The sequence below is a fragment of the Oncorhynchus gorbuscha genome, linkage group LG23, assembly GCF_021184085.1.
Source record: "Oncorhynchus gorbuscha isolate QuinsamMale2020 ecotype Even-year linkage group LG23, OgorEven_v1.0, whole genome shotgun sequence".
Lineage (NCBI taxonomy): Eukaryota > Metazoa > Chordata > Actinopteri > Salmoniformes > Salmonidae > Oncorhynchus > Oncorhynchus gorbuscha.
In genome coordinates this window covers 40,972,457-40,999,390 of record NC_060195.1, presented here as the reverse complement: position 1 = coordinate 40,999,390, position 26,934 = coordinate 40,972,457, and the positions used below count along the sequence as shown (strand labels likewise).

Genomic DNA, 26,934 nt, shown 5'->3' with positions numbered 1-26,934 from the left:
AATATCTAAATACCACAGGAGTCCTCTTATGTTTGGGCACTTCACCATCCTATTGATCAAACAACCATGAGAAAGGTAGGCTCTCTCTCCCTCAGTTGCCTATGCACATTAACAATAACAAGATCAACAACTAATGCTAGCGAGATGAGACGAAATCTAACAAGGGAATATTGGATAAATTCTGTCAAACCTTTTCAAGCTAGTTGGCTGTTAAAATTGCATTGAAACGACGGGGAATAGTAGCCTCTGTCACCTTCCGCAGCTTGCCTGCCAAAGCAATGCTTGTCACAACCCCATTTTGACAACTGAATGGGAACTTGCCTGCCTGCCCATTTCATTGATTGATGCCAAATGCATTTGGTTGAGAACTAAGAGAGATGCTAACTGTCGATAAGTCGTTCAAGTTCAGCATAGCTAACTAGCAAAGCGATTCACATTTCTTGCTAGCTGACAAAATGACACATGGATCTCTAGTTGTAGCCACCAAAAAACAATGAGGGGGAAAAGTTGGTCACTCACCCACTCCTCCAATGACATGACATCCTCCTAGTTAGTTAGTGTAACGGATGTGAAACGGCTAGCTTCGGTTACATCACTTGCTCTGAGACCTTGAAGTAGTTTTCCCCTTGCTCTGCAAGGGCCGCGGCTTTTGTGGAGCGATGGGTAACGACGCTTCGTGGGTGACTGTTGTTGATGTGTGCAGAAGGTCCCTGAGCCGCCCGGGTATGGGCGAGGGGACGGTCTAAAATTATACTGTTACATTAGCTAAATAAATAGCTAGCTACATAAATAGATATGCTAGCCCATGGGGTGGCAAACTCAATCAGCACATGGGCCATATTGAAAAAAACACAACACATTTGTGGGCAAGATGAAAAGAATTGCAAATGTGACCCAAACTGGCCATTGTTTTATTAGACAAAAAATATGGTTCTTTGTAACGTCCACTTCTGTACATAAGATTCTGTATGTAGCGTTTTAACATATTAAAACTAAAGAAGATATACATAATATTATACCTGCCTTTGCTGCTATGCTTGCAGATGTGCATAATATGCTGCGACCTGAATCAAAAAGTATTTAATAACTCCAATTTGTATTTATTTATTTATTTCACCTTTATTTAACCAGATAGGCTAGTTGAGAACAAGTTCTCATTTGCAACTGCGACCTGGCCAAGATAAAGCAAGGCAGTGTGAACAGACAACAACACAGAGTTACACATGGGGTAAACAATAAACAAGTCAGTAACATAGTAGCTATAGGTTTGTTGTAAAATGTTAGTTTTTTAAAAATTGCACTGCATGAATCACTGGTACGGTTGAATGCAGCATTGCTGTATAGTGCACCCAAAATGTTTTGTAGCTGACTAGCCAGCCAAGGCTAATGCTCAAATGTTTCTGCAATAGGCCTACATGTTTCTCCTTTGCACAATGTTTTGTTGCAGGGTTAGTTTTTTGGTTATTAATTGACAGGCTTTAAAAACCAAAACCAGACTGCAACATTTTAGTAGCCTAGCTAGGAATGTGGCATGTGTCTGTACACTTTCCCTCTGCTGCGCACTGTATACTGTACGGACACAAGAAAGCAGCACAATAGAAGTTGAATTGACCTATGCGAGTGCATCAGGCTGTAATTTCATAAAGTAGATTACTCAACTGTTGACTCATTTATACTTGCTTGTGTGTCCTATTCGGCCTGTGGGCCTTGTTTGGCACATGTACACTAGTCTATTAGTCACGTTATGAATGACTTGTGATCATTGCCCTTGCTAGTTTGATTGTATTGACATTCCCAGCCTTAGTTACAGCTGTCAGTTTCTGTTCAAAATATTGAGTCATTGAAACTGAAACCGTGCATCAAACAATGTACCAGGCCAGCTGTAATTTACAACCTGATGGCAATATCTCTTGGACTACCAAGAAATGTATTGGTGAATTATATTATCCATGCATTGTACTGCACCCATCTGGTCTGCTAACAAGGCATTACTGTACGTCATGGAATTTTTAAGTCCAATAGAACCTGATTTTAAAACCTCCTATAAAGTTGGTTTTGAAGCAGAAACTGGAAGTTTAATATTTTTGACTGATATTATGATTGTCTGTTTTATCTGCAATGTAGTTAAAACGCTGTCAGTTTCACTTGCAGTTGAATTCACTGATGCCAGGCTGTAATTTCATAAAGCAGATGACTCAAACTGTGCACTCATGTATACTCGCTTGTGTCCTATTGTCTTTTAGTAATTTATACCCGCGTGTAAATATTTTATCGTATAACTTTTTGACAACCAAGATGACATTTTCTGTAGGCTTTAGCAATGACCCACTGGGATCGAAACTTGGCATTGAGATTTAGCCTAAAACAGGTTTAAACTCTCGGTCCTGGAAAAGATTGAGTCCGTGCCATTAATGATGATACGATACAGCGCATTGGCTGGCTATTGTGTGGGTCTGGGAGGAGTGGCGTGTGTATGTGTCAATGCACTGCCGTTTGGGCGTGCAGCACGTTGGCAGTGCTTGGTGTGACTTGTAGTGCGGCGCATCGCGGGGGGCGTGGTTGCGGGACAAAATTATTTGACAACCCAAATCATTGCATGGGCTCAGATAGAAATGTGTCATTGGCTGGATTCGTGTTTTACACGTGCGCTAACCTATTAGCCACGCTATGATTGACTTGTGATCATTGCCCTTGCTAGTTTGATTGTATTAACATTCCCAGCATTAGTTAAAGTCATCCGTTTTTGTTCAAAATATTGAGTCATTGAAACTGAAACCGTGCATCCCGAAAGGGTGGAGGCAGCAAATGATGTACCAGGCCAGCTGTGACTTACAACCTGATGGCAATATTTTTTGGACTACCAAGAAATGTATTGGTGAATAACACTACATGGCCAAAGGTATGTGGACACCTGCTCATTGATAGTCTCATTCCAAAATCATGGGCGTTAATATGGAGTTGGTCCCCCCTTTGCTGCTATTTTTTAAAATGTATTTAACCTTTATTTTAACTAGGCAAGTCAGTTAAGAACAAATTGTTATTTACAATGACAGCCTAGGAACAGTGCGTTAACTGCCTTGTTCAGGGGCAGAACGACAGATTTTTACCTTGCCAGCTCAGGGATTCGAACTAGAAACCTTTAGGTTACTGGCCCAACGCTAACCATTAGGCTACCTGCAACCCCTATTAACAGCCTCCACTCTTCTGGGAAGGCTTTCCACTAGATGTTGGAACATTGCTGCAGGGACTTGCTTCCATTCAGCTTCAAGAGCATTAGTGAGGGAAACCATTTCTTTATGGTCTCACTTTGCTCATGGAGGCATTGCCATGATGAAACAGGAAAGGGCCTTCCCCAAACTGTTGCCACAAAGTTGGAAGCACAGAATTGTCTAGAATGTCATTGTATGCTGTAGCATTAAGGTTTCCATTCACTGGAATAAGGGGCCTAGCCCGAACCATGAAAAACAGCCCCAGACCATTATTCCTCCTCCACCAAACTTTACAGTTGGCACTGTGCATTCAGGCAGGTAGCGTTCTCCTGGCATCTGCCAATCCCAGATTCATCTGTCGGACTGCCAGATGGTGAAGCATGATTCATCACTCCAAAGAACGTGTTTCCACTGCTCCAGAGTCCAATGGCGGCAAGCTTTATAACACTCCAGCCAACACTTGGCATTGTGCATGGTGATCTTAGGCTTGTGTGCAGCTGCTCGGCATTGGAAACCCATTTCATGAAGCTCCTGGTTAACAGTTCTTGTCTTGCTTCCAGAGACAGTTTGGAACTCGGTAGTAAGTGTTGCACCGAGGACAGATGATTTTTATTTATTTGCAAATTATGGTGGAAAATAAGTATTTGGTCAATAACAAAAGTTTATCTCAATACTTTGTTATATACCCTTTGTTGGCAATGACAGAGGTCAAACGTTTTCTGTAAGTCTTTACAAGGTTTTCACACACTGTTGCTGGTATTTTGGCCCATTCCTCCATGCAGATCTCCTCTAGAGCAGTGATGTTTTGGGGCTGTTGCTGGGCAACACAGACTTTCATCTCCCTCCAAAGATTTTCTATGGGGTTGGGATCTGGAGACTGGCTAGGCCACTCCAGGACCTTGAAATGCTTCTTACGAAGTCACTCCTTCGTTGCCTGGGCGGTGTGTTTGGGATCATTGTCATGTTGAAAGACCCAGCCACGTTTCATCTTCAATGCCCTAGCTGATGGAAGGAGGTTTTCACTCAAAATCTCACGATACATGGCCCCATTCATTCTTTCCTTTACACGGATCAGTCGTCCTGGTCCCTTTGCAGAAAAACAGCCCCAGAGCATGATGTTTCCACCCCCATGCTTCACAGTAGGTATGGTGTTCTTTGGATGCAACTCAGCATTCTTTGTCCTCCAAACATGACGAGTTGAGTTTTTACCAAAAAGTTATATTATGGTTTCATCTGACCATATGACATTCTCCCAATCTTCTTCTGGATCATCCAAATGCTCTCTAGCAAACTTCAGACGGGCCTGGACATGTACTGGCTTAAGCAGGGGGACACGTCTGGCACTGCAGGATTTGAGTCCCTGGCGGCGTAGTGTGTTACTGATGGTAGGCTTTGTTACTTTGGTCCCAGCAATCTGCAGGTCATTCACTAGGTCCCCCCGTGTGGGTTCTGGGATTTTTGCTCACCGTTCTTGTGATCATTTTGACCCCACGGGGTGGAGATCTTGCATGGAGCCCCAGATCGAGGGAGATTATCAGTGGTCTTGTATGTCTTCCATTTCCTAATAATTGCTCCCACAGTTGATTTCTTCAAACCAAGCTGCTTACCTATTGCAGATTCAGTCTTCCCAGACTGGTGCAGGTCTACAATTTTGTTTCTGGTGTCCTTTGACAGCTCTTTGGTCTTGGCCATAGTGGAGATTGGAGTGTGACTGTTTGAGGTTGTGGACAAGTGTCTTTTATACTGATAACAAGTTCAAACAGGTGCCATTAATACAGGTAACAAGTGGAGGACAGAGGATCCTCTTAAAGAAGAAGTGACAGGTCTGTGAGAGCCAGAAATCTTGCTTGTTTGTAGGTGACCAAATACATTTTTTCCACCATAATTTGCAAATAAATACATTTAAAATCCTACAATGTGATTTTCTGGATTTTTTTTCTTCTCATTTTGTCTGTCATAGTTGAAGTGTACCTATGATGAAAATTACAGGCCTCTCTCATATTTTTAAGTGGGAGAACTTGCACAATTGGTGGCTGACTAAATACTTTTTTGCCCCACTGTTCTTCTGCTGCATCTGTCAATCACTTTCATTGGCGCCTTATAACTACTCTGTTGCATCTGCCTTGACGAAGAAGCCGAGCAGTATGGTTCCCTTTCAGCGCCCTCCACTTTCCCAACTGGAGATGTCTGCCATGTGCACTGGTGTCAGAGGTGGGATTAGTGGAAAGGTAGGCGTCATTCAATGATAAGGCCAGACAGACACAGGCATGACAACGACAATGACGGGCTATAGCATGTGGACGCTCTCAGGAGGTGGTTTTGGAAGAAGCTGTGTGGCAAACAAGAAGGAATGACCCACAGGTCAACAGCAAGCTGTCGGTGATAGTAGTATACCAGTGCTCTTTTCAACATCCTGTGTGCTTTTCACCTCTGACTACAGGGCTCCTATCCATTTGTTTGACAGGAAATGTCAGTTGGAGTTTTTTTTTAACAGCCAAGTAGAGAATGCGGCTCCAGATATTAGCTTGCGGGAACTGCCATGCCTGTGTAGCTTGGCCCTCGTTTACGTTGCTTAATTTGTGCATATTTGGTTATGAGGACTAGCAGGTCCGCTGAAAAGTCCTGTTTGGAGAGGCTGACTTCATAGGCCTCCCCGAGCACACATAGCCAACTCTGTTCAAACTCTGTTCAAATGTTCTGGAGAGTTCATTTTCACACCTGTGCCAAACAAGATTAATGCTATAGACAGATGGTTTTTGACTCATAAAAGCACTGCAAAATCTCCTTTTGTGAGCCGTTTGAAGTGTTGTATGAAATAATTCTCTCATTGTGTAAATACTGAGTAACTCCAAGGTTGGATAGACAGCCTTGATCTAAGTCTGTTTTGGTATTGCCATATAGGGATTGTATCAACAGTGACTCAACAACAGACTGGCAGATAACTTGTCTGATTTAACATCTGTCTATAGCTATCAGAAACAAGACAAAACTCAGACTCATCAGAACACACAACACACAGTTTATAAGAACACCACACGCATGGACTTCATCATAACCGAATAACATGGACAATGTCACAGTCCCTCACCATTGACTTACTACTATCGTTTCACTCTATAGTTTGATCTGTCGTTGACCTCAACTGTGGTGGATGCTGGGAATCTGTATCTCAGTTGGCTGTGGTTCCCCATGCCCGGACCAATTTAGACATACAGGCGATTTAGACATAAAGACATAGTCTATATTGAGAGACAACCATTCTGAGCTATGGTGTCTCAATCAACATGGATTCAGAGTAGCGAGGCGAATGCCAATTTTGTCCAAATAGTTTGATTCTGTTTTTTAATCTTAACTATGAAACTGTTGTTGCCTTGCATGGCATCCATATTAGCCACCAGCTTGGTCAGGGGTGCCTGATATTGGACAACACCAAGTCTTGTGGCCTAATGGCCCAGTTTCTGTGATGTAATGACCATTAGCGGTCTGGCGATTTGATGTACTTGATATGATACTGGTGATGGGATTTGTGCCCGTTGTTTATACCATTATGTTTTTCCCCACTGAGTTTGTCCATTTCAAGCACAACTGTGACCTGTCTCTCTCTATATCTGTGGTTTCCACCATAGATTTAAAAAAAATATTATGGGCCAATAACAGGGTTTAGGGGACGGTTGGGATCGGCCTATAATGTCGCCTCAGCTAAATGTGTTGTTCCAGTGAGCGGTGTTACACCATCCATTCACGCAAAGAATCACGGTTGACTCTGACTCTACCCCTCTGGTGTTGACTGACTGAATACTAGATACAAGACATGTTTTTTAATGCCTCTACATTGGCAGCATGGTCTGTTTGCCGTGCCTCGTACTATCACGTAACGGTGAATATATGTGTCCGTGCACTGTCTTGAGAATGAGAGCGGGCGAGAGCTCACGCAATCCATTCCAGACAGAATCATCACTCCATAAAGAATAAGCATTCCCTGCATCAACATCAATTCCACGCATCCCTGATCCTTCATGTCTGTGAAGGTTGTATAAATGAAACGGCAGTGTCAAATCCTGCACGCACGCGCACACACTCGCATGTGAAGCATATTCGCTCTTCGCGCATGGTCAGCCCGCAGAGTCCGTAGAAACAGCATCCCTGACTTGTCTCAGTCCCTGCGGTGAGGGCTTATGACAACGGCATCCTGTCGAAAAGGAAACCTAGTTACCTCCTCCGAGGCACAGCAAACCATCTCTAAATGTACGGTCCCAGGGTATGCCCAACAAACTCTGTGACCCGAGGAAGTGAAAAAGAATGGATAAAACTGCCTGGTCGAGCCTTTTTACACTCCGTTTATCAGAATGGGTCTTCGAGGCAAACACCCACAAGTCCTAATTAAGAACAGCAAACCCCCTTGATACAATAGAGCAATGGATTTCTCCACTGATAAGTGACCACAGCAAGCAAGTCTAACTAACTCGCCCCTTTAAAAGGAAACTGTGGCTTTATTTTGTGGCTCTATAATCATTTGCCCCCTTTGCTCCCTGTGGGAATTCTAGGGAACTGAGTTTGACAACCCCCCCTCCCCAATGTTTTTCCCTCCCACTCTCTCGTCCTTTATGTTCAATTAGCACCAATTATAGACTTGGTATGTTTACGCTACCGCTCGCTGTATATTAAATTCTAAATGGCGGACTAATTATGGAATGGAAAAGGTGTACCTCGTAAGCAATTGTTTACTAGTTAGAGAAAAGCAGTGGGAAAGATGTTAATAATCACAAACAAGAGGGGTCAAATGTGAGCTAATGAATGGGAGGTATCCGTGAACACATTTTGTTTTTAAAAGGGAACATGATACACTTATGCTATCATGGGAGTATTTTGGGTGGAGGAAGCCTGAAGCTAAATGCCTTTTGTAAAGACCTTTTAGAGAGTCTGCAACTTCAGGAGAAGTCAAGTTATTCTAGCTCAGTTTGAACATTAATGTCAGGTAAGGTACAGTTGTTGAATTTGGGAAAAGAGATTAGCTTTATGTTCAGTTGCATATTAGATCTACAAGGACATTCATTATTTTTGGTTGATCCCGAGCCTAGGAAGCTCTGACAGTTTGAGTGATTGACAGACGCCACGTTTGGAAACCAGAAGGAGGAGCTCATTGGTGGAAGATGGAGTCTGTCTAGAGCGGTCTTGCAGTGGCTGCTAATCACTCAGTCACTTAGTGGATTTACATTGACTCAGAATTGACTCAGATTGGGATGATTATTATGCATCTGTGAGATTTGTGGTTGGTTTATTGTGTATTGAAAGTGGACGATCAAAATAAAGGCCGTATAGGATTAAATAAAGGCTAATCCTGTGCACAAGTTGTCCTTTCATACTGCCAGTCCCTATTGTAATAAGGTTATGAACTATTTTCACATGGGGTGATATGAGGGGAAAACAGGGTTTGATGACCCCTCTATGGGTGGGACCGCCAGTCCCTTTCAGCCATTGCCTCATGTTACCCCATGCTACCCAATGCAGCTCTTTTCAACCGTTTACCTCAAAGGCCCCTTAATGGGTTAAAATAATCAGTGCTATGATTGACATGATAACCAGTCCCATTATGGGGTACTGAACCCTAATTCCACCCCTATTGCTCTATCAACAACTGTAATTGAGTTCATTTAAACATGTCTCATTGGAGCTGCTATGGCCGCCATTGAGCTGTTAAGCGATGCGCCATCACCATTAGATCAGGTTCCAGGCATTTCCATTTTGGAGGCACGCCCGCTCTGTCTCCGTTTCGTAGAGTCGAGCTGTTGTTTGCCAGAGGAGCAGGTGGGTTGCCAGAGGGCTTCAGTGCCAGCCAAGCCAACGCCACCTGTGTAGCTTTCGTGCTTGATTGGCACCCCCACCCCCACCCCCACCCCCCATGAAATACATTGCATTCGGTTAGTATTCAGACCCCTTGACCTTTTCCACATTTTAAGTTACAGAAATATTCTAAAACCAATTAAAAATCTAAATGATTCTCATCAATCTACACACAATGGCACATAATGACAAAACGAAAACAGGTTTTTCAAAATGTTGGCCAATGTATTAAAAATAAGAAACAGAAACCTTATTTACATAAGTATTCAGACCTTTTGCTGTAAGACTTGAAATTGAGCTCAGGTGCATCCTGTTTCCATTGATCATCCTTGAGATGTTTCTACAACTTGGAGTCCACCTGTGGTATATTCAATTGATTGGACATGATTTGGAAAGTCACACAACTGTCTATATATGGTTCCACAGTTGACAGTGCATGTCAGATTAAAAACCAAGCCATGGGGTGGAAGGAATTGTCTGTAGAGTTCCAAGATTAGCGCTGATATCACATCAAGATGGCACCAATGGAGATGGCAGCTTCACTTCTAGTCCTAAGGAAACTGTGCAGTATTTTGTTTTTTTATGTATTATTTCTTGCATTGTTAGCCCAGAAAACCGTAAGTGGTATTACATGCATACATTTCACGGAAACATGGACAGCTGGTGACATGCTGTCAGAGTCAGTACAGCCAATGGGGTTTTCAGTACAGGAATAAACATGTCTCCGGTGAGAAGAAGATGGTGTATGTATGTTTCATGATTAATGATTCATGGTGTAATTGTAACTACATACTGGAACTCATGTCCTTTTGTTCACCTGACCTAGAATTCCTCACAATAAAATGCCGACCGTATTATCTCCCAATCGTATTATCTCCCAATGTCCTCCGTTATCGTCACAGCCATGTATATCCCCCCGCAAGCGATACCAAGACGGCCACCAAGGAACTTCACTGGAATTTATGCAAACTGGAAACCATATATCCTGAGGCTGCAGTTATTGTAGCTGGGGATTTTAACAAAGCTAATTTGAGGGCAAGGCTACCTAAATTCTATCAGCATATCGATTGCAGTACACGCGCGAGTAAAACACTCGGATCATTGCTAATTTAAATTCCACGATGCATTCAAGGCCCTCCCCTGCCCTCCTTTTGTCAAATCTGACCATGACTCCATCTTGTTGCTCCCCTCCTATAGGCAGAAACTAAAACGGGAAGCGCCCTTGCTTAGGTCTATCCAACGCTGGTCTGACCAATCGGATTCCACGCTTCAAGACTGCTTCGATCACGTGAACTGAGATATGTTCCCGGTAGCCTCAGACAATAACAATGACGTATACCCGGACTGTGAGCGAGTTTATAAGGAAGTGTATAGGAGATGTTGTACCCACTGTAACTATTAAAACCTTCCCTAACCAGAAATCGTGGACTGATTGCAGCATTCACACACAACTGAAAACTAGTAGCATTTAATCATGGCAAGGCAACTCGGAATATGGCCTAATACAAACACTGTAGTTATTCCCTCCGTACGGCAATCAAACAAGCAAAGCATTAGTATAGAAACAAAGTGGAATCCCAATTCAACATCTCAAACACGAGACGTATGTGCAAGGTTCTACAGACAATCACAGATTGCAAAAAGAAAACCAGTCACATCGTGGACATCAAGGTCTTGCTTCCAGAAAAATTCAACAACTTCTTTGTGCCACCAACGCGAACCGCTACCAAAGACTGTGGGCTCTCCTTCTCAGTGGCCGACATCAGTAAAACATTTAAACGCGTTAACCCTCGCAAGGCTGCCGACCCAGACGGCAGCCGCGTTCTCAGAGCATGCGCAGACCAGCTGGCTGGTGTGTTTACGGACATATTCAATTAATTTACATTTACATTACATTTAAGTCATTTAGCAGACGCTCTTATCCAGAGCGACTTACAAATTGGTGCATTCACCTTATGACATCCAGTGGAACAGCCACTTTACAATAGTGCATCTACATATTTTAAGGGGGGAGGGGGTGAGAAGGATTACTTTATCCTATCCTAGGTATTCCTTAAAGAGGTGGGGTTTCAGGTGTCTCCGGAAGGTGGTGATTGACTCCGCTGTCCTGGCGTCGTGAGGGAGTTTGTTCCACCATTGGGGAGCCAGAGCAGCGAACAGTTTTGACTGGGCTGAGCGGGAACTGTACTTCCTCAGTGGTAGGGAGGCGAGCAGGCCAGAGGTGGATGAACGCAGTGCCCTTATTTGGGTGTAGGGCCTGATCAGAGCCTGGAGGTACTGAGGTGCCGTTCCCTCACAGCTCCGTAGGCAAGCACCATGGTCTTGTAGCGGATGCGAGCTTCAACTGGAAGCCAGTGGAGAGAGCGGAGGAGCGGGGTGACGTGAGAGAACTTGGGAAGGTTGAACACTAGACGGGCTGCGGCGTTCTGGATGAGTTGTAGGGGTTTAATGGCACAGGCAGGGAGCCCAGCCAACAGCGAGTTGCAGTAATCCAGACGGGAGATGACAAGTGCCTGGATTAGGACCTGCGCCGCTTCCTGTGTGAGGCAGGGTCGTACTCTGCGGATGTTGTAGAGCATGAACCTACAGGAACGGGCCACCGCCTTGATGTTAGTTGAGAACGACAGGGTGTTGTCCAGGATCACGCCAAGGTTCTTAGCACTCTGGGAGGAGGACATGGAGTTGTCAACCGTGATGGCGAGATCATGGAACGGGCAGTCCTTCCCCGGGAGGAAGAGCAGCTCCGTCTTGCCGAAGTTCAGCTTGAGGTGGTGATCCGTCATCCACACTGATATGTCTGCCAGACATGCAGAGATGCGATTCGCCACCTGGTCATCAGAAGGGGAAAGGAGAAGATTAATTGTGTGTCGTCTGCATAGCAATGATAGGAGAGACCATGTGAGGTTATGACAGAGCCAAGTGACTTGGTGTATAGCGAGAATAGGAGAGGGCCTAGAACAGAGCCCTGGGGGACACCAGTGGTGAGAGCGCATGGTGAGGAGACAGATTCTCGCCACGCCACCTGGTAGGAGCGACCTGTCAGGTAGGACGCAATCCAAGCGTGGGCCACGCCGGAGATGCCCAACTCGGAGAGGGTGGAGAGGAGGATCTGATGGTTCACAGTATCGAAGGCAGCCGATAGGTCTAGAAGGATGAGAGCAGAGGAGAGAGAGTTAGCTTTAGCGGTGCGGAGCGCCTCCGTGATACAGAGAAGAGCAGTCTCAGTTGAATGACTAGTCTTGAAACCTGACTGATTTGGATCAAGAAGGTCATTCTGAGAGAGATAGCGGGAGAGCTGACCAAGGACGGCACGTTCAAGAGTTTTGGAGAGAAAAGAAAGAAGGGATACTGGTCTGTAGTTGTTGACATCGGAGGGATCGAGTGTAGGTTTTTTCAGAAGGGGTGCAACTCTCGCTCTCTTGAAGACGGAAGGGACGTAGCCAGCGGTCAGGGATAAGTTGATGAGCGAGGTGAGGTAAGGGAGAAGGTCTCCGGAAATGGTCTGGAGAAGAGAGGAGGGGATAGGGTCAAGCGGGCAGGTTGTTGGGCGGCCGGCCGTCACAAGACGCGAGATTTCATCTGGAGAGAGAGGGGAGAAAGAGGTCAGAGCACAGGGTAGGGCACTGTGAGCAGAACCAGCGGTGTCGTTTGACTTAGCAAACGAGGATCGGATGTCGTCGACCTTCTTTTCAAAATGGTTGACGAAGTCATCTGCAGAGAGGGAGGAGGGGGAGGGGGAGGAGGATTCAGGAGGGAGGAGAAGGTGGCAAAGAGCTTCCTAGGGTTAGAGGCAGATGCTTGGAATTTAGAGTGGTAGAAAGTGGCTTTAGCAGCAGAGACAGAGGAGGAAAATGTAGAGAGGAGGGAGTGAAAGGATGCCAGGTCCGCAGGGAGGCGAGTTTTCCTCCATTTCCGCCGGCTGCCCGGAGCCCTGTTCTGTGAGCTCGCAATGAGTACCAAGCCACGGAGCGGGAGGGGAGGACCGAGCCGGCCTGGAAGATAGGGGACATAGAGAGTCAAAGGATGCAGAAAGGGAGGAGAGGAGGGTTGAGGAGGCAGAATCAGGAGATAGGTTGGAGAAGGTTTGAGCAGAGGGAAGAGATGATAGGATGGAAGAGGAGAGAGTAGCGGGGGAGAGAGAGCGAAGGTTGGGACGGCGCGATACCATCCGAGTAGGGGCAGTGTGGGAAGTGTTGGATGAGAGCGAGAGGGAAAAGGATACAAGGTAGTGGTCGGAGACTTGGAGGGGAGTTGCAATGAGGTTAGTGGAAAAACAGCATCTAGTAAAGATGAGGTCGAGCGTATTGCCTGCCTTGTGAGTAGGGGGAAGGTGAGAGGGTGAGGTCAAAAGAGGAGAGGAGTGGAAAGAAGGAGGCAGAGAGGAATGAGTCAAAGGTAGACGTGGGGAGGTTAAAGTCGCCCAGAACTGTGAGAGGTGAGCCGTCCTCAGGAAAGGAGCTTATCAAGGCATCAAGCTCATTGATGAACTCTCCGAGGGGACCTGGAGGGCGATAAATGATAAGGATGTTAAGCTTGAAAGGGCTGGTAACTGTGACAGCATGAAATTCAAAGGAGGCGATAGACAGATGGGTAAGGGGAGAAAGAGAGAATGACCACTTGGGAGAGATAAGGATCCCGATGCCACCACCCCGCTGACCAGAAGCTCTCGGGTGTGCGAGAACACGTGGGCGGACGAAGAGAGAGCAGTAGGAGTAGCAGTGTTATCTGTGGTGATCCATGTTTCTGTCAGTGCCAAGAAGTCGAGGGACTGGAGGGAGGCATAGGCTGAGATGAACTCTGCCTTGTTGGCTGCAGATCGGCAGTTCCAGAGGCTACCGGAGACCTGGAACTCCACGTGGGTCGTGCGCTGGGACCACCAGATTAGGGTGGCAGCGGCCACGCGGTGTGGAGCGTTTGTATGGTCTGTGCAGAGAGGAGAGAACAGGGATAGACAGACACATAGTTGACAGGCTACAGAAGAGGCTACGCTAATGCAAGGAGATTGGAATGACAAGTGGACAACACGTCTCAAATGTTCAGAAAGTTAAGCTTACGTAGCAAGAATCTTATTGACTAAAATGATTAAAATGATACAGTACTGCTGAAGTAGGCTAACTGACAGTGGCTGCGTTGTTGACTTTGTAGGCTAGCTGGCAGTGGCTGCGTTGTTGACACTACACTAATCAAGTTGTTCCGTTGAGTGTAATAGTTTCTACAGTGCTGCTATTCGGGGCTAGCTGGCTAGCTAGCAGTGTTGATTACGTTACGTTGCGTTAAAAGAACGACAACAATTATCTTTGATACACAGACGGCTATGTAGCTAGCTATGTAGCTAGCTACGATCAAACAAATCAAACCGTTGTGCTGTAATGAAATGAAATGAAAAATGTGATACAACCTGTGGAGCGAAGCGGAATGCGACCGGGTTGTTGAGTGCGGAAGTTCTATTCAGTAGACGTTGGCTAGCTGTTGGCTAGCTAGCAGTGTCTCCTACGTTAAGGACGACAAATAGCTGGCTAGCTAACCTCAGTAAATTAAGATAATCACTCTAAGACTACACGCTCTAAACTACACAATTATCTTGGATACGAAGACAGCAAAGACAACTATGTAGCTAGCTAACACTACACTAATCAAGTCGTTCAGTTGAGTGTAATAGTTTCTACAGTGCTGCAATTCGGTAGACGGTGGACGTATGCTAGCTGGCTAGCTGCTGGGCAGATAGCAGTGTAGACTACGTTAGGACGACGAAATACAAGTTGCAATAGAAGTACTGTTTCACTATGTTGTCCTCTTTCTTTTCCTTTTTCTTCTGTCCTTCTTTTGTCCTTATTTTGTCTTCCTTTCTTCTGTTAACTAGATATTTTTTGTTGTTATTCTTTGTAAGCTAGCTAGCTTCTTCCAGGAGAGTCCCTAGCAACTGCTTAGCAACAAGTAAACAATTCTGCTAGCAATTCAGCTAGCTAAGATAACTGTACAATTTTATGAAAAATAGTTAATTTTTCAAAAGCCTGTCTTTTTTGGTTTGTTCCTTGTTTTGTCTTCTATTGAGTCTTGCAGTTTTCTCTTGATTTTTTTGATGTACTTCACTCTAAAAAAACATTTAAATCTCAATATATACAGGAGCTCATTTTTCAGCAGCTGCTCAATTTAGAACTCCGGAACATAACATAATATAACATAATTAATCTCTATCCCAGTCTGCTGTCCCCACATGCTTCAAGATGGCCACCATTGTTCCTGTTCCCAAGAAAGCCAAGGTAACTGAACTAAATGACGATCGCCGTGTAGCACTCACTTTTGTCATCAGGAAGTGCTTTGAAAGACTAGTCAAGGATCATATCACCTCCACCTTACCTGTCACCCTAGACCCACTTCAATTTTCTTACCGCCCCAATAGGTCCACAGACTGCCCCAAAAGGCCCACGCTCTGTGCAACTGGGCCCTGGACTTCCTGACGGGCCGCCCCTAGGTGGTGAAGGTAGGAAACAACATCTTCACTCCGTTGACCATCAACACTGGGGCCCACAAGGGTGCGTTCTCAGCCCCCCTCCTGTACTCCCTGTTCACCCACGACTGTATGGCCATGCATGCCTCCAACTCAATCATCAAGTTTGCAGACGATACAACAGTGGTAGGCTTGATTACCAACAATGACGAGACAGCCTACATGGAGGTGAGGGCCCTTGGAGTGTGGTGTCAGGAAAAGAAAGTCTCACTCAATGTCAGCAAAACAAAAGAGATGATCGTGGACATCAGGAAACCGCAAATGGAGCACCCCCCTCCCTATCCACATTGACGGGACAGCAGTGGAGAAGGTGGAAAGTTTTTACATATCACCGACAAACTGAAATGGTCCACACACACAGTGTGGTGAAGAAGGTGCAGAAGATGCAACAACCCTCACTAACTGACCTCCTGACCTCCTGGTACGGCAACTGCACTACCCATAACCATAGGGCTCTCCTGAGGGTGGAGCGGTCTGCACAACTCATCACCGAGGGCAAACTACCTGCTCTCTAGGACATCTACAATACCTAAAGTCAAAATGATCATCAAGGGTAATAATAACCACCCGAGCCACAGCCTGTTCACCCCGCTTCCACCCAGAATGCAAGGTCAGTAGAGATGCAACAAAGCTAGGACAGAGATTGAAAAACAGCTTCTATCGCAAGGCCATCAGATTGTTAGACAGCCACCACTTTAAAAATTGAACATTAATAATGATAATAATAAAATTGATAATAATAATACAATTCAACTAATAATACAATTTTGTCACTAAAAATGCCACTTTAAGAATGTTTACGTATCTCACATTAATTATCTCAAATGTCTATACTGTATACTACACTATCTATTGCATCTTAGCTGCTCTCAATGCTCATCAATATATTTTTATCCCATTTATTTTACTAGATTGTGTGTATTAGGTTTTGTTTTGGAATTGTTAGATATTACCTGTTGGATCTAGAAGCATTTAGGTACACTCGCATTAACATCTGCTAACCATGTGTATGTGACCAATAACAATTTGATTTGAGACAGTATTTTGTTGTGGATCTGATCTGGGGAAGATCTGGGGAAGGGTACCAAAACATTTCTGCAGCATTGAAGATCCCCAATAACACAGTGGCCTCCATCATTCTGAATGGAAGAAGTTTAGAACCACCAAGACTCTTCCTAGAACTGGTCGCCCCTGCTAAACTGGGCAATCTGGGGAGAAGGGCCTTGGTCAGGTGGGTGATGGTCACTCTGACAGAGCTCCAGAGTTCCTCTTTGGAGATGGAAGAACCTTCCAAAAGGACAAATATCTCTGCAGCACTCCACCAATTAGGCCTTTATAGTTGAGTGGTCAGACGGAAGCCACTACTCAGTAAAAGGCACATGACAGCCCTAAAGGACTCTGACCATGAGAAACAAGATTCTTTGGTCTGATGATACCAAGATTGAAAATTCTTTGTCCAGAATGCCAAGTGTCACGTCTGGAGAGAACCTGGCACCATCCCTACGGTGAAGCAATGTGGTGCCAGCATAATGCTGTGGAGATGTTTTTCAGCGGCAGGGACTGGGAAACTAGTCAGGATCGAGGGAAAGATGAAATCCTGCTCCCGAGCACTCTGGACCTCAGGAGTGGAGGAGGAGTGGCTTCGGGACTCCTAATGTATTCGAGTGACCCAGCCAGAGCCCAGACTTGAACCCGATCGAACATCTCTGGAGAGAACTGAAAATAGCCGTGCAGCGACGCTCCCGATTCAAACTGACAGAGCTGTAGAGGATCTGTAGAGCACAATGGGCGAAACTCCCCAAATACAGATGTGCCAAGCTTGTAGTGTCATACCCCCAAAAAACTCTAGGCTGTAATCACAGCCAAAGAAGCTTCATCAAAGTACTGAGTCTGAATAGTTATGTAAAAAAAATATATATATATATATAAACTAGTTAACATTTCTAAAAACCTGTTTTTGTTTTGTCATTATGGGGTATTGTGTGTAGATTGATGAGGGGCAAAAAACAATTTAATCCATTTTAGAATAATTCTGTAACTTAACAAAATGTGAAAAAGTCAAGGAGTCTGAATACTTTCTGAATGGACTGAATGTGGAATAGTGCTGAGCAATTCACTGAAATGTCAGTTATTTTTTTAACAACTAACAGTTCGGTTCAATTAATTGAATTCCATTTTGTTCAGTTTTTTCAGTGATCTAAATTCACACATTGCACCATTTCTCCGGAGATGAATTAGATCAAGCCCGAACAGTGCGGTGTAGTAGGGAGTTGTAGTTTTCCACAGGCCAATATTCTTAATATTGAAAACGTGGTAATTACCACAGAAAACGTGGTAATTAACTACAATGACCATAATCCATTGTGCACCTACTTGTCTGGTCTGTGTGTTTATTTTATGCCTGCTACATTAAGGTTCAGCCTGGTCTAATAGACTTGACATAACATAGTAGAAGTAAATCCAGAACACTCAAATTGGTATGATATGTTGCTTTTGCTATGGCTACATAAGACAGACGGATACTTAAGGCAGCATAGGCAGCAACTCTATAGAGATGAGATGATGACTCAGAATAAAGTAATCAAATAAAACAAATGGAATATTCACAACAAATGTGAATAAATGATGGTGAGTAAGTGATGACCAGTTATGTGCAGTCACTACCATCATGGGACTTCTATTCATAGTTTTATTCTGTGTTACAGCATTCAAACCACATAGTGCATGTAAGGTGTTCAAAAAATGATAAAAAACGTAAACTTAAATAATTATACCGACCTCCAAAAGCACACATCGCTCAGCGCTAATGTGGGATAGATCGGTACTTTGTCAAAAGTGTAGGATTGGGCAATAGGGTCTTACCACAAAGGCACTCTTGTGGGGGTGATGACAGAGACTGTGATAGAGTTTTGTGTTTGGTTAGGTATTGCCAATTTTAGACTTAAGTTTGGATGTAGTGCTACACTTACAGGGTGTTATTAGGGGAAAGAGAAAGGTAGCCAACCACTGGGCACTTAAACGTGCTAAAAAAGATGACGGCATAAGGTTGTTAATTTTATTAGAGAGGAGGAGTATATAGAGCCAGCAAAAAGTCTTTAAATGTATAATCGCCACAAAATGGTTTGGTTTCACCTTGCTGAAAATAGGCAGACAATTACCCTTGACATGTTTTGTGTCTACTGAAGTGCATACTAAAGCTGTGTCCAGTTATTTTTTGGTGCCGCATGCACTTAGTTGTAACTTCCAAAAATCATGTGTCTGTGGTTTCCAACGTTGTTTTTGAAAAATCTTGATGATTAACTGAATCAGGTGTGTTTGTGCTGGGCTGGCACAAAAGCCTGCACACACTGCAGACCTTGGGGATCAGGATTGGAAGGTTTCATAGCTTTGGGTCAGATTTTGGGTTGGAGGAACAGGCAAATACAGGTTACGTAGGATTTATGTAAGCTTTGTGTAGGGTTTGTGTAGGGTTATGTTGAGTTTATGTACTGTAGGTTCAGGTGTATTGAAGTTAGACCTTTTGAAAGTGTGAACTGTACTTTACCCTAATCTTATCGCCACAGCTTTAGTGTGATAATCTTGTCACAGTCTCCACCAATCCTTTATAAGATCTAAGACACACACACATATACACACACACACACACACAAAAAAATAGGGAATGAGGCTACTCTTTATAATGGCTTGTTTGTTGGAGGCTTTGTGATGGCTTAATACATACTGTCCTTTATTCTCCTTTGACTTCCTTTTTCATCAATCACCCATCCATTCTTCCTCCTCTATAATACTATTCCATCTCGTATCCCCTCTCTCTCTCGCTCGCTCTCGCCCTCGCTCTCTCTGTAGTGTCTACTCTTCATCAGAATCCCTTCCTCTCATAGTTAACTGCCTTTGTCATCTCTCTGAAATGAGGGAGAGGGAAAGAGAGGGAGGGACGAGTTAGCTCTAACCCCCGGCTTCTCCTCACTTTGTCCAACCACAAGACCACGAGCAGCCACTTCCACAGCGGAAGAGACAGGCCATTGTCAAAGCCCTTCTGCCTCCTGAAGCTCTAATTGCTGCTCCAATAACAGTAACTGTCTACTTTTTATTGAGTCTGGCCTGCCTCTGTCTTCCCTCATTTGTGCCGATGGGTCGCTCCCGTAAGCACGTATTAGCCCCGGCCCATAAAGAAAATGACATGTAATCTCTTTTAACTGAGGGAGCGAACACATTTTGGGCTCAAGAGTAGAAGCGATTGAGAGAAGCGAAGGGGATTAGAGAGGGTATGGAGTGACGAGGGAGTGAAAAGTGGGGGAGTGACGGTGGAAGGAAAAGAGTGATTGTAATGGGAGATTTGGTTTCTAAATGGGTTTTCCATGGTCTGTCTGGAGGTCGGAGGGGTTGAGGGATGGAGTGGAGGATTGTGGACCCCCAAAACCCTTCACGCCCTCTCCCACTCTAGTCAGTCATTACTCATACACGCAGATCAATATCGATCAGTGTACCCTCCCAAAATCCATACCTTAACCTGGTAACAAACCACACCTTAGATCAGTGTCTGGGAGCAACGTCCTACTACCAACCCCCCCCCCCCCCCCACAAAACAGGCCCCTTGACAGTAGTAGCAGAGAATCAGACCACAATCGCAATCCCTAAATATTGTTCTACCCATAGTTATTTCTATGTGCACCATGTCATTACGCACAGCCTTTTATCCGCAACTAGTCAAGTTGATGGAAAACCATCTCTGGTGGGGAAATTAGCATATTGTTTTGAATATTCGCGTGAAAATCTGTCGTCAATTGAATGTAAACCTAGCTCGTGAGCTGGGCAAATGGCCCGCACTTTTCTCTATTCCTCTGTCTGTCACCCATTCTTTACTCAATGTCAAGCAGAAATACTTGAAAACGATGACGCGTCGGCTCTAAGCCTAAGTTTTAAAAAAAGAAAAAGAAAAGGAAATTAAAATGGTTAAGGACGGGAGGGGAGCACGAAGGGGGTGTTGTAATTACGGTGTGGTATTGAAATGGCGCTACACCGCAGTTACGCTACACTTCACCCAGGCCCCACAGCACAGGACTGAAGTTCCTTGAGGCACTAGGGGGAAACTGTGCCTTTGCAACCTGCCTACTGCCGTGTGCAGGGAACCGCAGCAACGGCCACCTGTGATTTCAGCACACACACACACTTTCACTTACTCACTCACTCACTGCGTGTATAAAACTCTAAGAACACCTTCCTAATGTTGAGTTGCACCAGCCTCTTTTGCCCTCAGAACAGCCTAAGTTGGACTCAACAAGGTGTCGAAAGCGTTCCACAGGGATGCTGGCCCATGTTGTGTCAAGTTGGCTGGATGTCCTTTGGCTAGTGGACCATTCTTGATACACACATGAAACTGATGAGCGTGAAAAACCCAGCAGCGTTGCAGTTCTTGACGCAAGCTGGTGCGCCTGGCACCTACTACCATACCCTGTTCAAAGGCACTTAACTTTTGTCTTGCCCATTCACCCTCTGAATGGCACACATACACAATCCATGTCTCAAATGTCTCAAAGCTTAAAAATCCGTATTTAACATGTCTCCTCCCCTTCATCTACACTGATTTGAAGTGGATTTAACAAGTGACATCAATAAGGGAAATGCTTACTTACAAATCCTTGTGTAATAACAATATGTTTGTCAGTCATACAGTGTGCATAGAGTATTATTTTGACCCTGAACAGCCATGACCTGTCATTGACCTCTTAACCTTAAGAACCCACCAATCGGAGTTGAGAGAAGAAAATCCTATTGATTATTCCCCAATGCGCAACAGAACTGGGGCAGAAGAATGTCAGCATTGTTTTTCATTATCTCTCTCGGGGCCTGTATGGAACGGGAAGGAGCTTTGTATACAGACAAACTGTACCGTGGACAGGAGAGGAGAGAACAGAGACTCTAGTCTACCTTTGTATCAACTAATCTCCTATCTTGGCAGCTGTATCGTCCCTCTGTGACTGTGGTCTGTATTGTACTGATCTGTTTGACATTAAAGGTGCACTATGGACCTTTTCTACCTGCATTTCTGTAGTCAACAAGGAATCAAATTCCTTGAGGGAAAAATGTAATGTTGCTTGTTTACTTTATTCCAAGTTTTTTTTAAGCTATATTCTTATTTTTCTTTGACGTTATCCTTAAAAAGCTGCGTAATGAAACTTTACCTAACCAATAAGACACCCTTTGTGTTAGGCAATTGTTTTTACTTCATGACCTTTTGTCTTCAGAATAGGATTTATTTAACCAGCAATGTCAACATACATTCTTCCCCGACTGCCTCATAGTTGAATGCCTTGTAAAGGGACTCTGATAATCCATTTATATCCTTTCATTTCTCATCCACTCCGTCCTATCATTTCCCATTCATTCGGTTCAGGGAAGCGACAACAAGGAAGGACACCGATGATTTGAAAGATGAACCGCAAGTCATTTTATACCGCACCAAGCCAGATGAATGCCCCTCTTCAGCCTCTCTCCCTTTACTTACACCCACTATACTTTTTTCCATAAACTACAGTTGTGTGTCTCGATGGTTGCACTGTTTTAGATCATGTTTACATTATCTGGAGTGTGTCCACAGTCATGTTATTAGTTTTCTGAGAAAGGAGTACAACATTGTTGGTGTTGTTAATTAATTTGCCTAAGATACAGGTGTGTCTTTGATGGCTTGGTTTAATTGCATTATACGATACAGGTCATTATTAACTTGAAGTGATTAGATCCAGGTCCGTTTGAACAGAGCCGTGTAGCCTCCCACTCAAAGGACACAACGGCAGTAGGCCTACAGTATTTGTCCCGTATGAACCCGGTTTGAGTTATATAACGAGTTCTTACTGTTTCCGGGTTGTCCTCTACGGATGTTTCACACATGCCCAGACTAATACAGACTGCCCATATGATTTGTTAATGGTTAACTGGCGCACTGTTGACATGAAGTAACATGCTTATTAACCATGTATCATGGTAGATGTTATAGCTAACTATCTTTAGCTACAAAACTACAAATGTAGTAGTTGCAGTTGTCATCAAACTGAAATCATGTGTTCAGTTAGTTGAACACCTATAGACAATTTGTAGGAAACAAACATAACAAAACAAAAAAACGTTTAGTTATACAGTTTTCCAAAACTCCACTTCCCATGATGCACCACTCAGCCTTATGGAGGAGCAAGGGTTAAGTAGATTCCGTCCAAGCCCTTTAATGTCCTAGACTTCTAAAGGAATGACATTGTCTAACAAGTACAAGATGTGAGGCCAGGTCATTCTAAATGGGACCGAGGGTCACGAAGGAGAGTTAACGAACGCAGTCATAAGGCTCACACAGTCACCCGAACGAGAGTATAATTAATGAACTCCATTAACAGAAGCCCAAAAAAGTATTTTAATTAAAACGAGAGACATAACTTACCTAGAGTCTCAGATAGTGACACATAAGCTACGCTTGCTCTTTCACACTATTTCTCCACAGCCCCTCAAATGTGTCTCACTCCATTGCTTCCTGTCTCTCTCTCTTCCTGGTTATGATATATTGGACCTAGCAGTCGTTTCTCAGAAATGTGTGTGTGTGTGTATTCACAAGCGAACCTGTGCATGCACATGCAATCGTGTGCATGTGCAGATTTCTGCAAGTATACCACTGCTTGTGGTCGTGCGCGTAAGGGTGTGCCTGTGCACATACCTGCCTGCACCACACACTGTTCCCATGTCTCCCTTTGGCAGCATTTCCAGTGATGGTTATATGGCCGTGACATCTCAAGCCCTTCAGAGTATTGGTCTAATGTGGAAATCAAGGGAGAGTGAAATACGGATCACTCAGACATATTTGACTCTGATTGACACGTATCGACCACTGACCTGTTAGCAATGCAAATTGTATCCTTCTTTACCCATAAGTACTGATGGAGGACATTACACTTTTGAACCCTGTGATTGGCTGGCATATCATGAACTGCCAATCAGTGACCCAATGAGAGCAGTTAGCTATTCGAAGAGTTTCCATTGGCCCATATCCATTTGACAGCTCATAGAAATCCTATATAGGCCTATCTACATGTACCATTAGTTAGATTCAGAGGCTTCATTATCCTTTTCATTATTCACGACCACACAGCACAATCCTACACAGCACTTCACTGCTGGTTATACAGTTATTGCTATTAATACGGTTAACCTTTGAACCTTAACCATACAGTACCAGTCAAATTTTGGACACACCTACACATTCCAGGGTTTTTCTTTATTTCTACTAGTTTCTACATTGTAGAATAATAGTGAAGACATCAAAACTATGAAATAACACATACAGTATGGAATCATGTAGTAACCAAAAAAGTGTTAAAGAAATCAAAATATATTTTAGATCCTTCAAAGTAGCCACCCATTGCCTTGATGACAGCTTTGCACACTCTTTGCATTCTCTCAGCCAGCTTCATGAGGTAGTCACCTGGAATGGATTTCAATTAACAGGTGTGCCTTGTTAAGTTAATTTATGGAATTTCTTTTTAATGCGTTCGAGCCAATCAGTTATGTTGTGACACGGTAGGGTTGGTATACAGAAGATATCCCTATTTGTTAAAAGACCAAGTCCATATTATGGCAAGAACAGCTCAAATAAGCAAAGAGAAATGACAGTCGATCATTACTTTAAGACATGAAGGTCAGTCAATATGGAACATTTCAAGAACTTTGAAAGTTTCTTCTAGTGCAGACGCAAAAACCATCAAGTGCTATGATGAAACTGGCTCTCATGAGGACCACCACAGGAAAGGAAGACCCAGAGTTACCTCTGCTGCAGAGGATAAGTTCATTAGCGATAACTGCACCTCAGATTTCAGCCCAAATAAATGCTTCACAGACTTCAAGTAACAGACACATCTCAGCATCAACTATTCAGAGGAGACTATGTGAATCCGGCCATGGTCGAAATGCTGCAAAGAAACCACTACTAAAGACCACCAATAATAAGAAGAGACTTGCTTGGGCCAAGAAACACGAGCATTGGCCATTAGACCAGTGGAAATCTGTCCCTTTTGGTCTGAGTCCAAATTTGAGATTTTTGGTTCCAACCGCTGTGTCTTTGTGAGACGCAGAGTAGGTGAACGGATGATATCCATTTGTGGTTCCCACCGTGAAGCATGGAGGAGGAGGTGTGATGGTGTGGGGGTGCTTTGCTGGTGACACTGTCAGTGATTTATTTAGAATTCAAGGCACCCTTAACCAGCATGGCTACCACAGCATTCTACAGCGATACACCATCGCATCTGGTTTGCGTTTAGTGGGATTATCATTTGTTTTTCAACAGGACAATGACCCAACATACACCTCCAGACTGTGTAAGGGCTTGTTTGACCAAGAAGGAGAGTGACGGAGTGCTGCATCAGATGACCTGGCCTCCACAATCACCCGACCTCAACCCAATTGAGATGGTTTGGGATGATTTGGACCGCAGAGTGAAGGAAAAGCAGCCAGCATATGTGGGAACTCCTTCAAGACTGTTGGAAAAGCATTCCTCATGAAGGTGGTTGATGGAATGCCAAGAGTGTGCAAAGCTGTCATCAAGGCAAATGGTGGCTACAAATATAAAATATATTTTCATTTGTACAACACTTTTATTGGTTACTACATGATTCCATAGGTGATATTTCATAGTAAAAATAAAGAAAGATTGTAAGTGAAGGAGTGTCCAAACTTTTGACTGGTCCTGTACGTTGTATCATTTTTCATTGAATACTTTCAGAACTAGAAATCTAGGATCCCATAGCCTCTCAACTCTGAACCTACAACCTTTTCATTGAAATCCCCCAATCCTAACCTTAACCACTAGGCAAAACAGGAAACGGATCTTGGATCAGTGTCTAGGGGGCAACTTAATGTATTTCTGTCCTACTGTGGAAATAACAGAGCTAGGTTGTGGTTAGGGCTGTAGATTAATGGTTGTGTTCATCTCAGGTTGTGAGTTATCGGAGCGTAGTGCCACAGTGTTTTTTTATATTTTTTATCTGGGAGCGTGGCGGGGACCAGGGGAGATAGCAGGGGGGAATAAGGAAATGTGTTGGAGTCTAGAGGACATCTCACTACTTGGAGAGGGAGAGAGAGGAGAGGGAGAGGGATTGAGATTACTAATGCACATGGTTGTCTTGGATACCCTAATAAAGAATAGAGGATACAGGCTAATTGAAATCTTTTTTGAGAGCTTACTGTCAATGACATGATAACATCGTTCTCTGTACACCACGTAGCCTCTTTTTAAAATACATTTCAAGTCATTTGTGGGCTTGAGGAAATGTGGCCCGACGAATCGCGTCTTGCCATTGTGTGTTGGACTTGCTAATGAAAGCTCTATCATTTAGAACAAGATCATATGCATCCATAGCCACTAATACACACATTGCAGCCAAGTGAGTTGCAGTGAAATCCTGTTAAATGTTATGGTCAGTATAAATTGGTAGTACAAATTGAGAATAGTCTCTGGCTTATACCCAGAAACGAGGAGAGATGAGGTGATTTGACATATGACAGAAAGTCATGAATTTGCTTGTCATCTTAATAGTTATTGTGCGTGTGTCTGCATCGGTGTGTGTCTGTCTGCATCGGTGTGTGTCTGTCTGCCCGCATCTCTGTGTGTGTGTGTGTGTGTGTGTCCCTTGAGCCTATTAAACTGCTCTTAGTAGTACTCTCCCCCACAGTGAGGCTCTCACTGTGAAACATGAACACTTCAGTCAGAGTGCATTTTTTTTACCCTGTCAAGCTAGGGATGTGAACTGTTCAGTGTGTCACAGTAGAATCAGATCTACACACGGTGTGTGTGTGGTTTAGTAGAACTAGGACTAGAGTTGTCCTCTGTTCTGACTGATGATAACGGTCCCAGTGTTCAGTGAGGTGTGTGTGTGTGGTGGCCACTCACTGCTCTATAAGGAAGGGGAAGTCCCCCTGCGGCAAGGGAACTACAAAAGAGGGAAGAGGTGTTGAAAGAGAGGGATGGAGACTGGGAAAATAAGGGTGTGAGGGTTTGAAAGGTCGATATGGTGCTGGTTCATGGGGAGAGATGGTGAAGGAGATTCAAGAGGATAGACCAAGAGAGACTGTCAGAGAGAGAGAGACCGTTTCAAAATGAGAGGGCGGGTTTAGTTTCTTAGTGTAGTTGGGAAGAGGGAATGTTCGAGAAGAAAGGGAAAGCATTTCCCACATGGACTGTGATTGGGGTGTGTTGATCCAGCTGGATCTCTCCAAACCAATCAGAACCCCCATTTCCTTCATCTCTGTCATCCTGGCCAAAAGCTGTGGTTTTCCTCCACACCATGGGGCTCCGGGTAGAAGTTGTCTTTAGGCACAGCTCTAGGATCAGATTACTCTCTCCAT

General features: G+C 44.1%; 1 protein-coding gene across 2 annotated transcripts in view; it reads left to right on the top strand.

Annotated features, from left to right (window-relative positions):
- Nucleotides 1-26,934, top strand: part of mgat4b (alpha-1,3-mannosyl-glycoprotein 4-beta-N-acetylglucosaminyltransferase B) — a 222,872-nt gene that overhangs the window by 49,648 nt on the left and 146,290 nt on the right. The window lies entirely within an intron of this gene.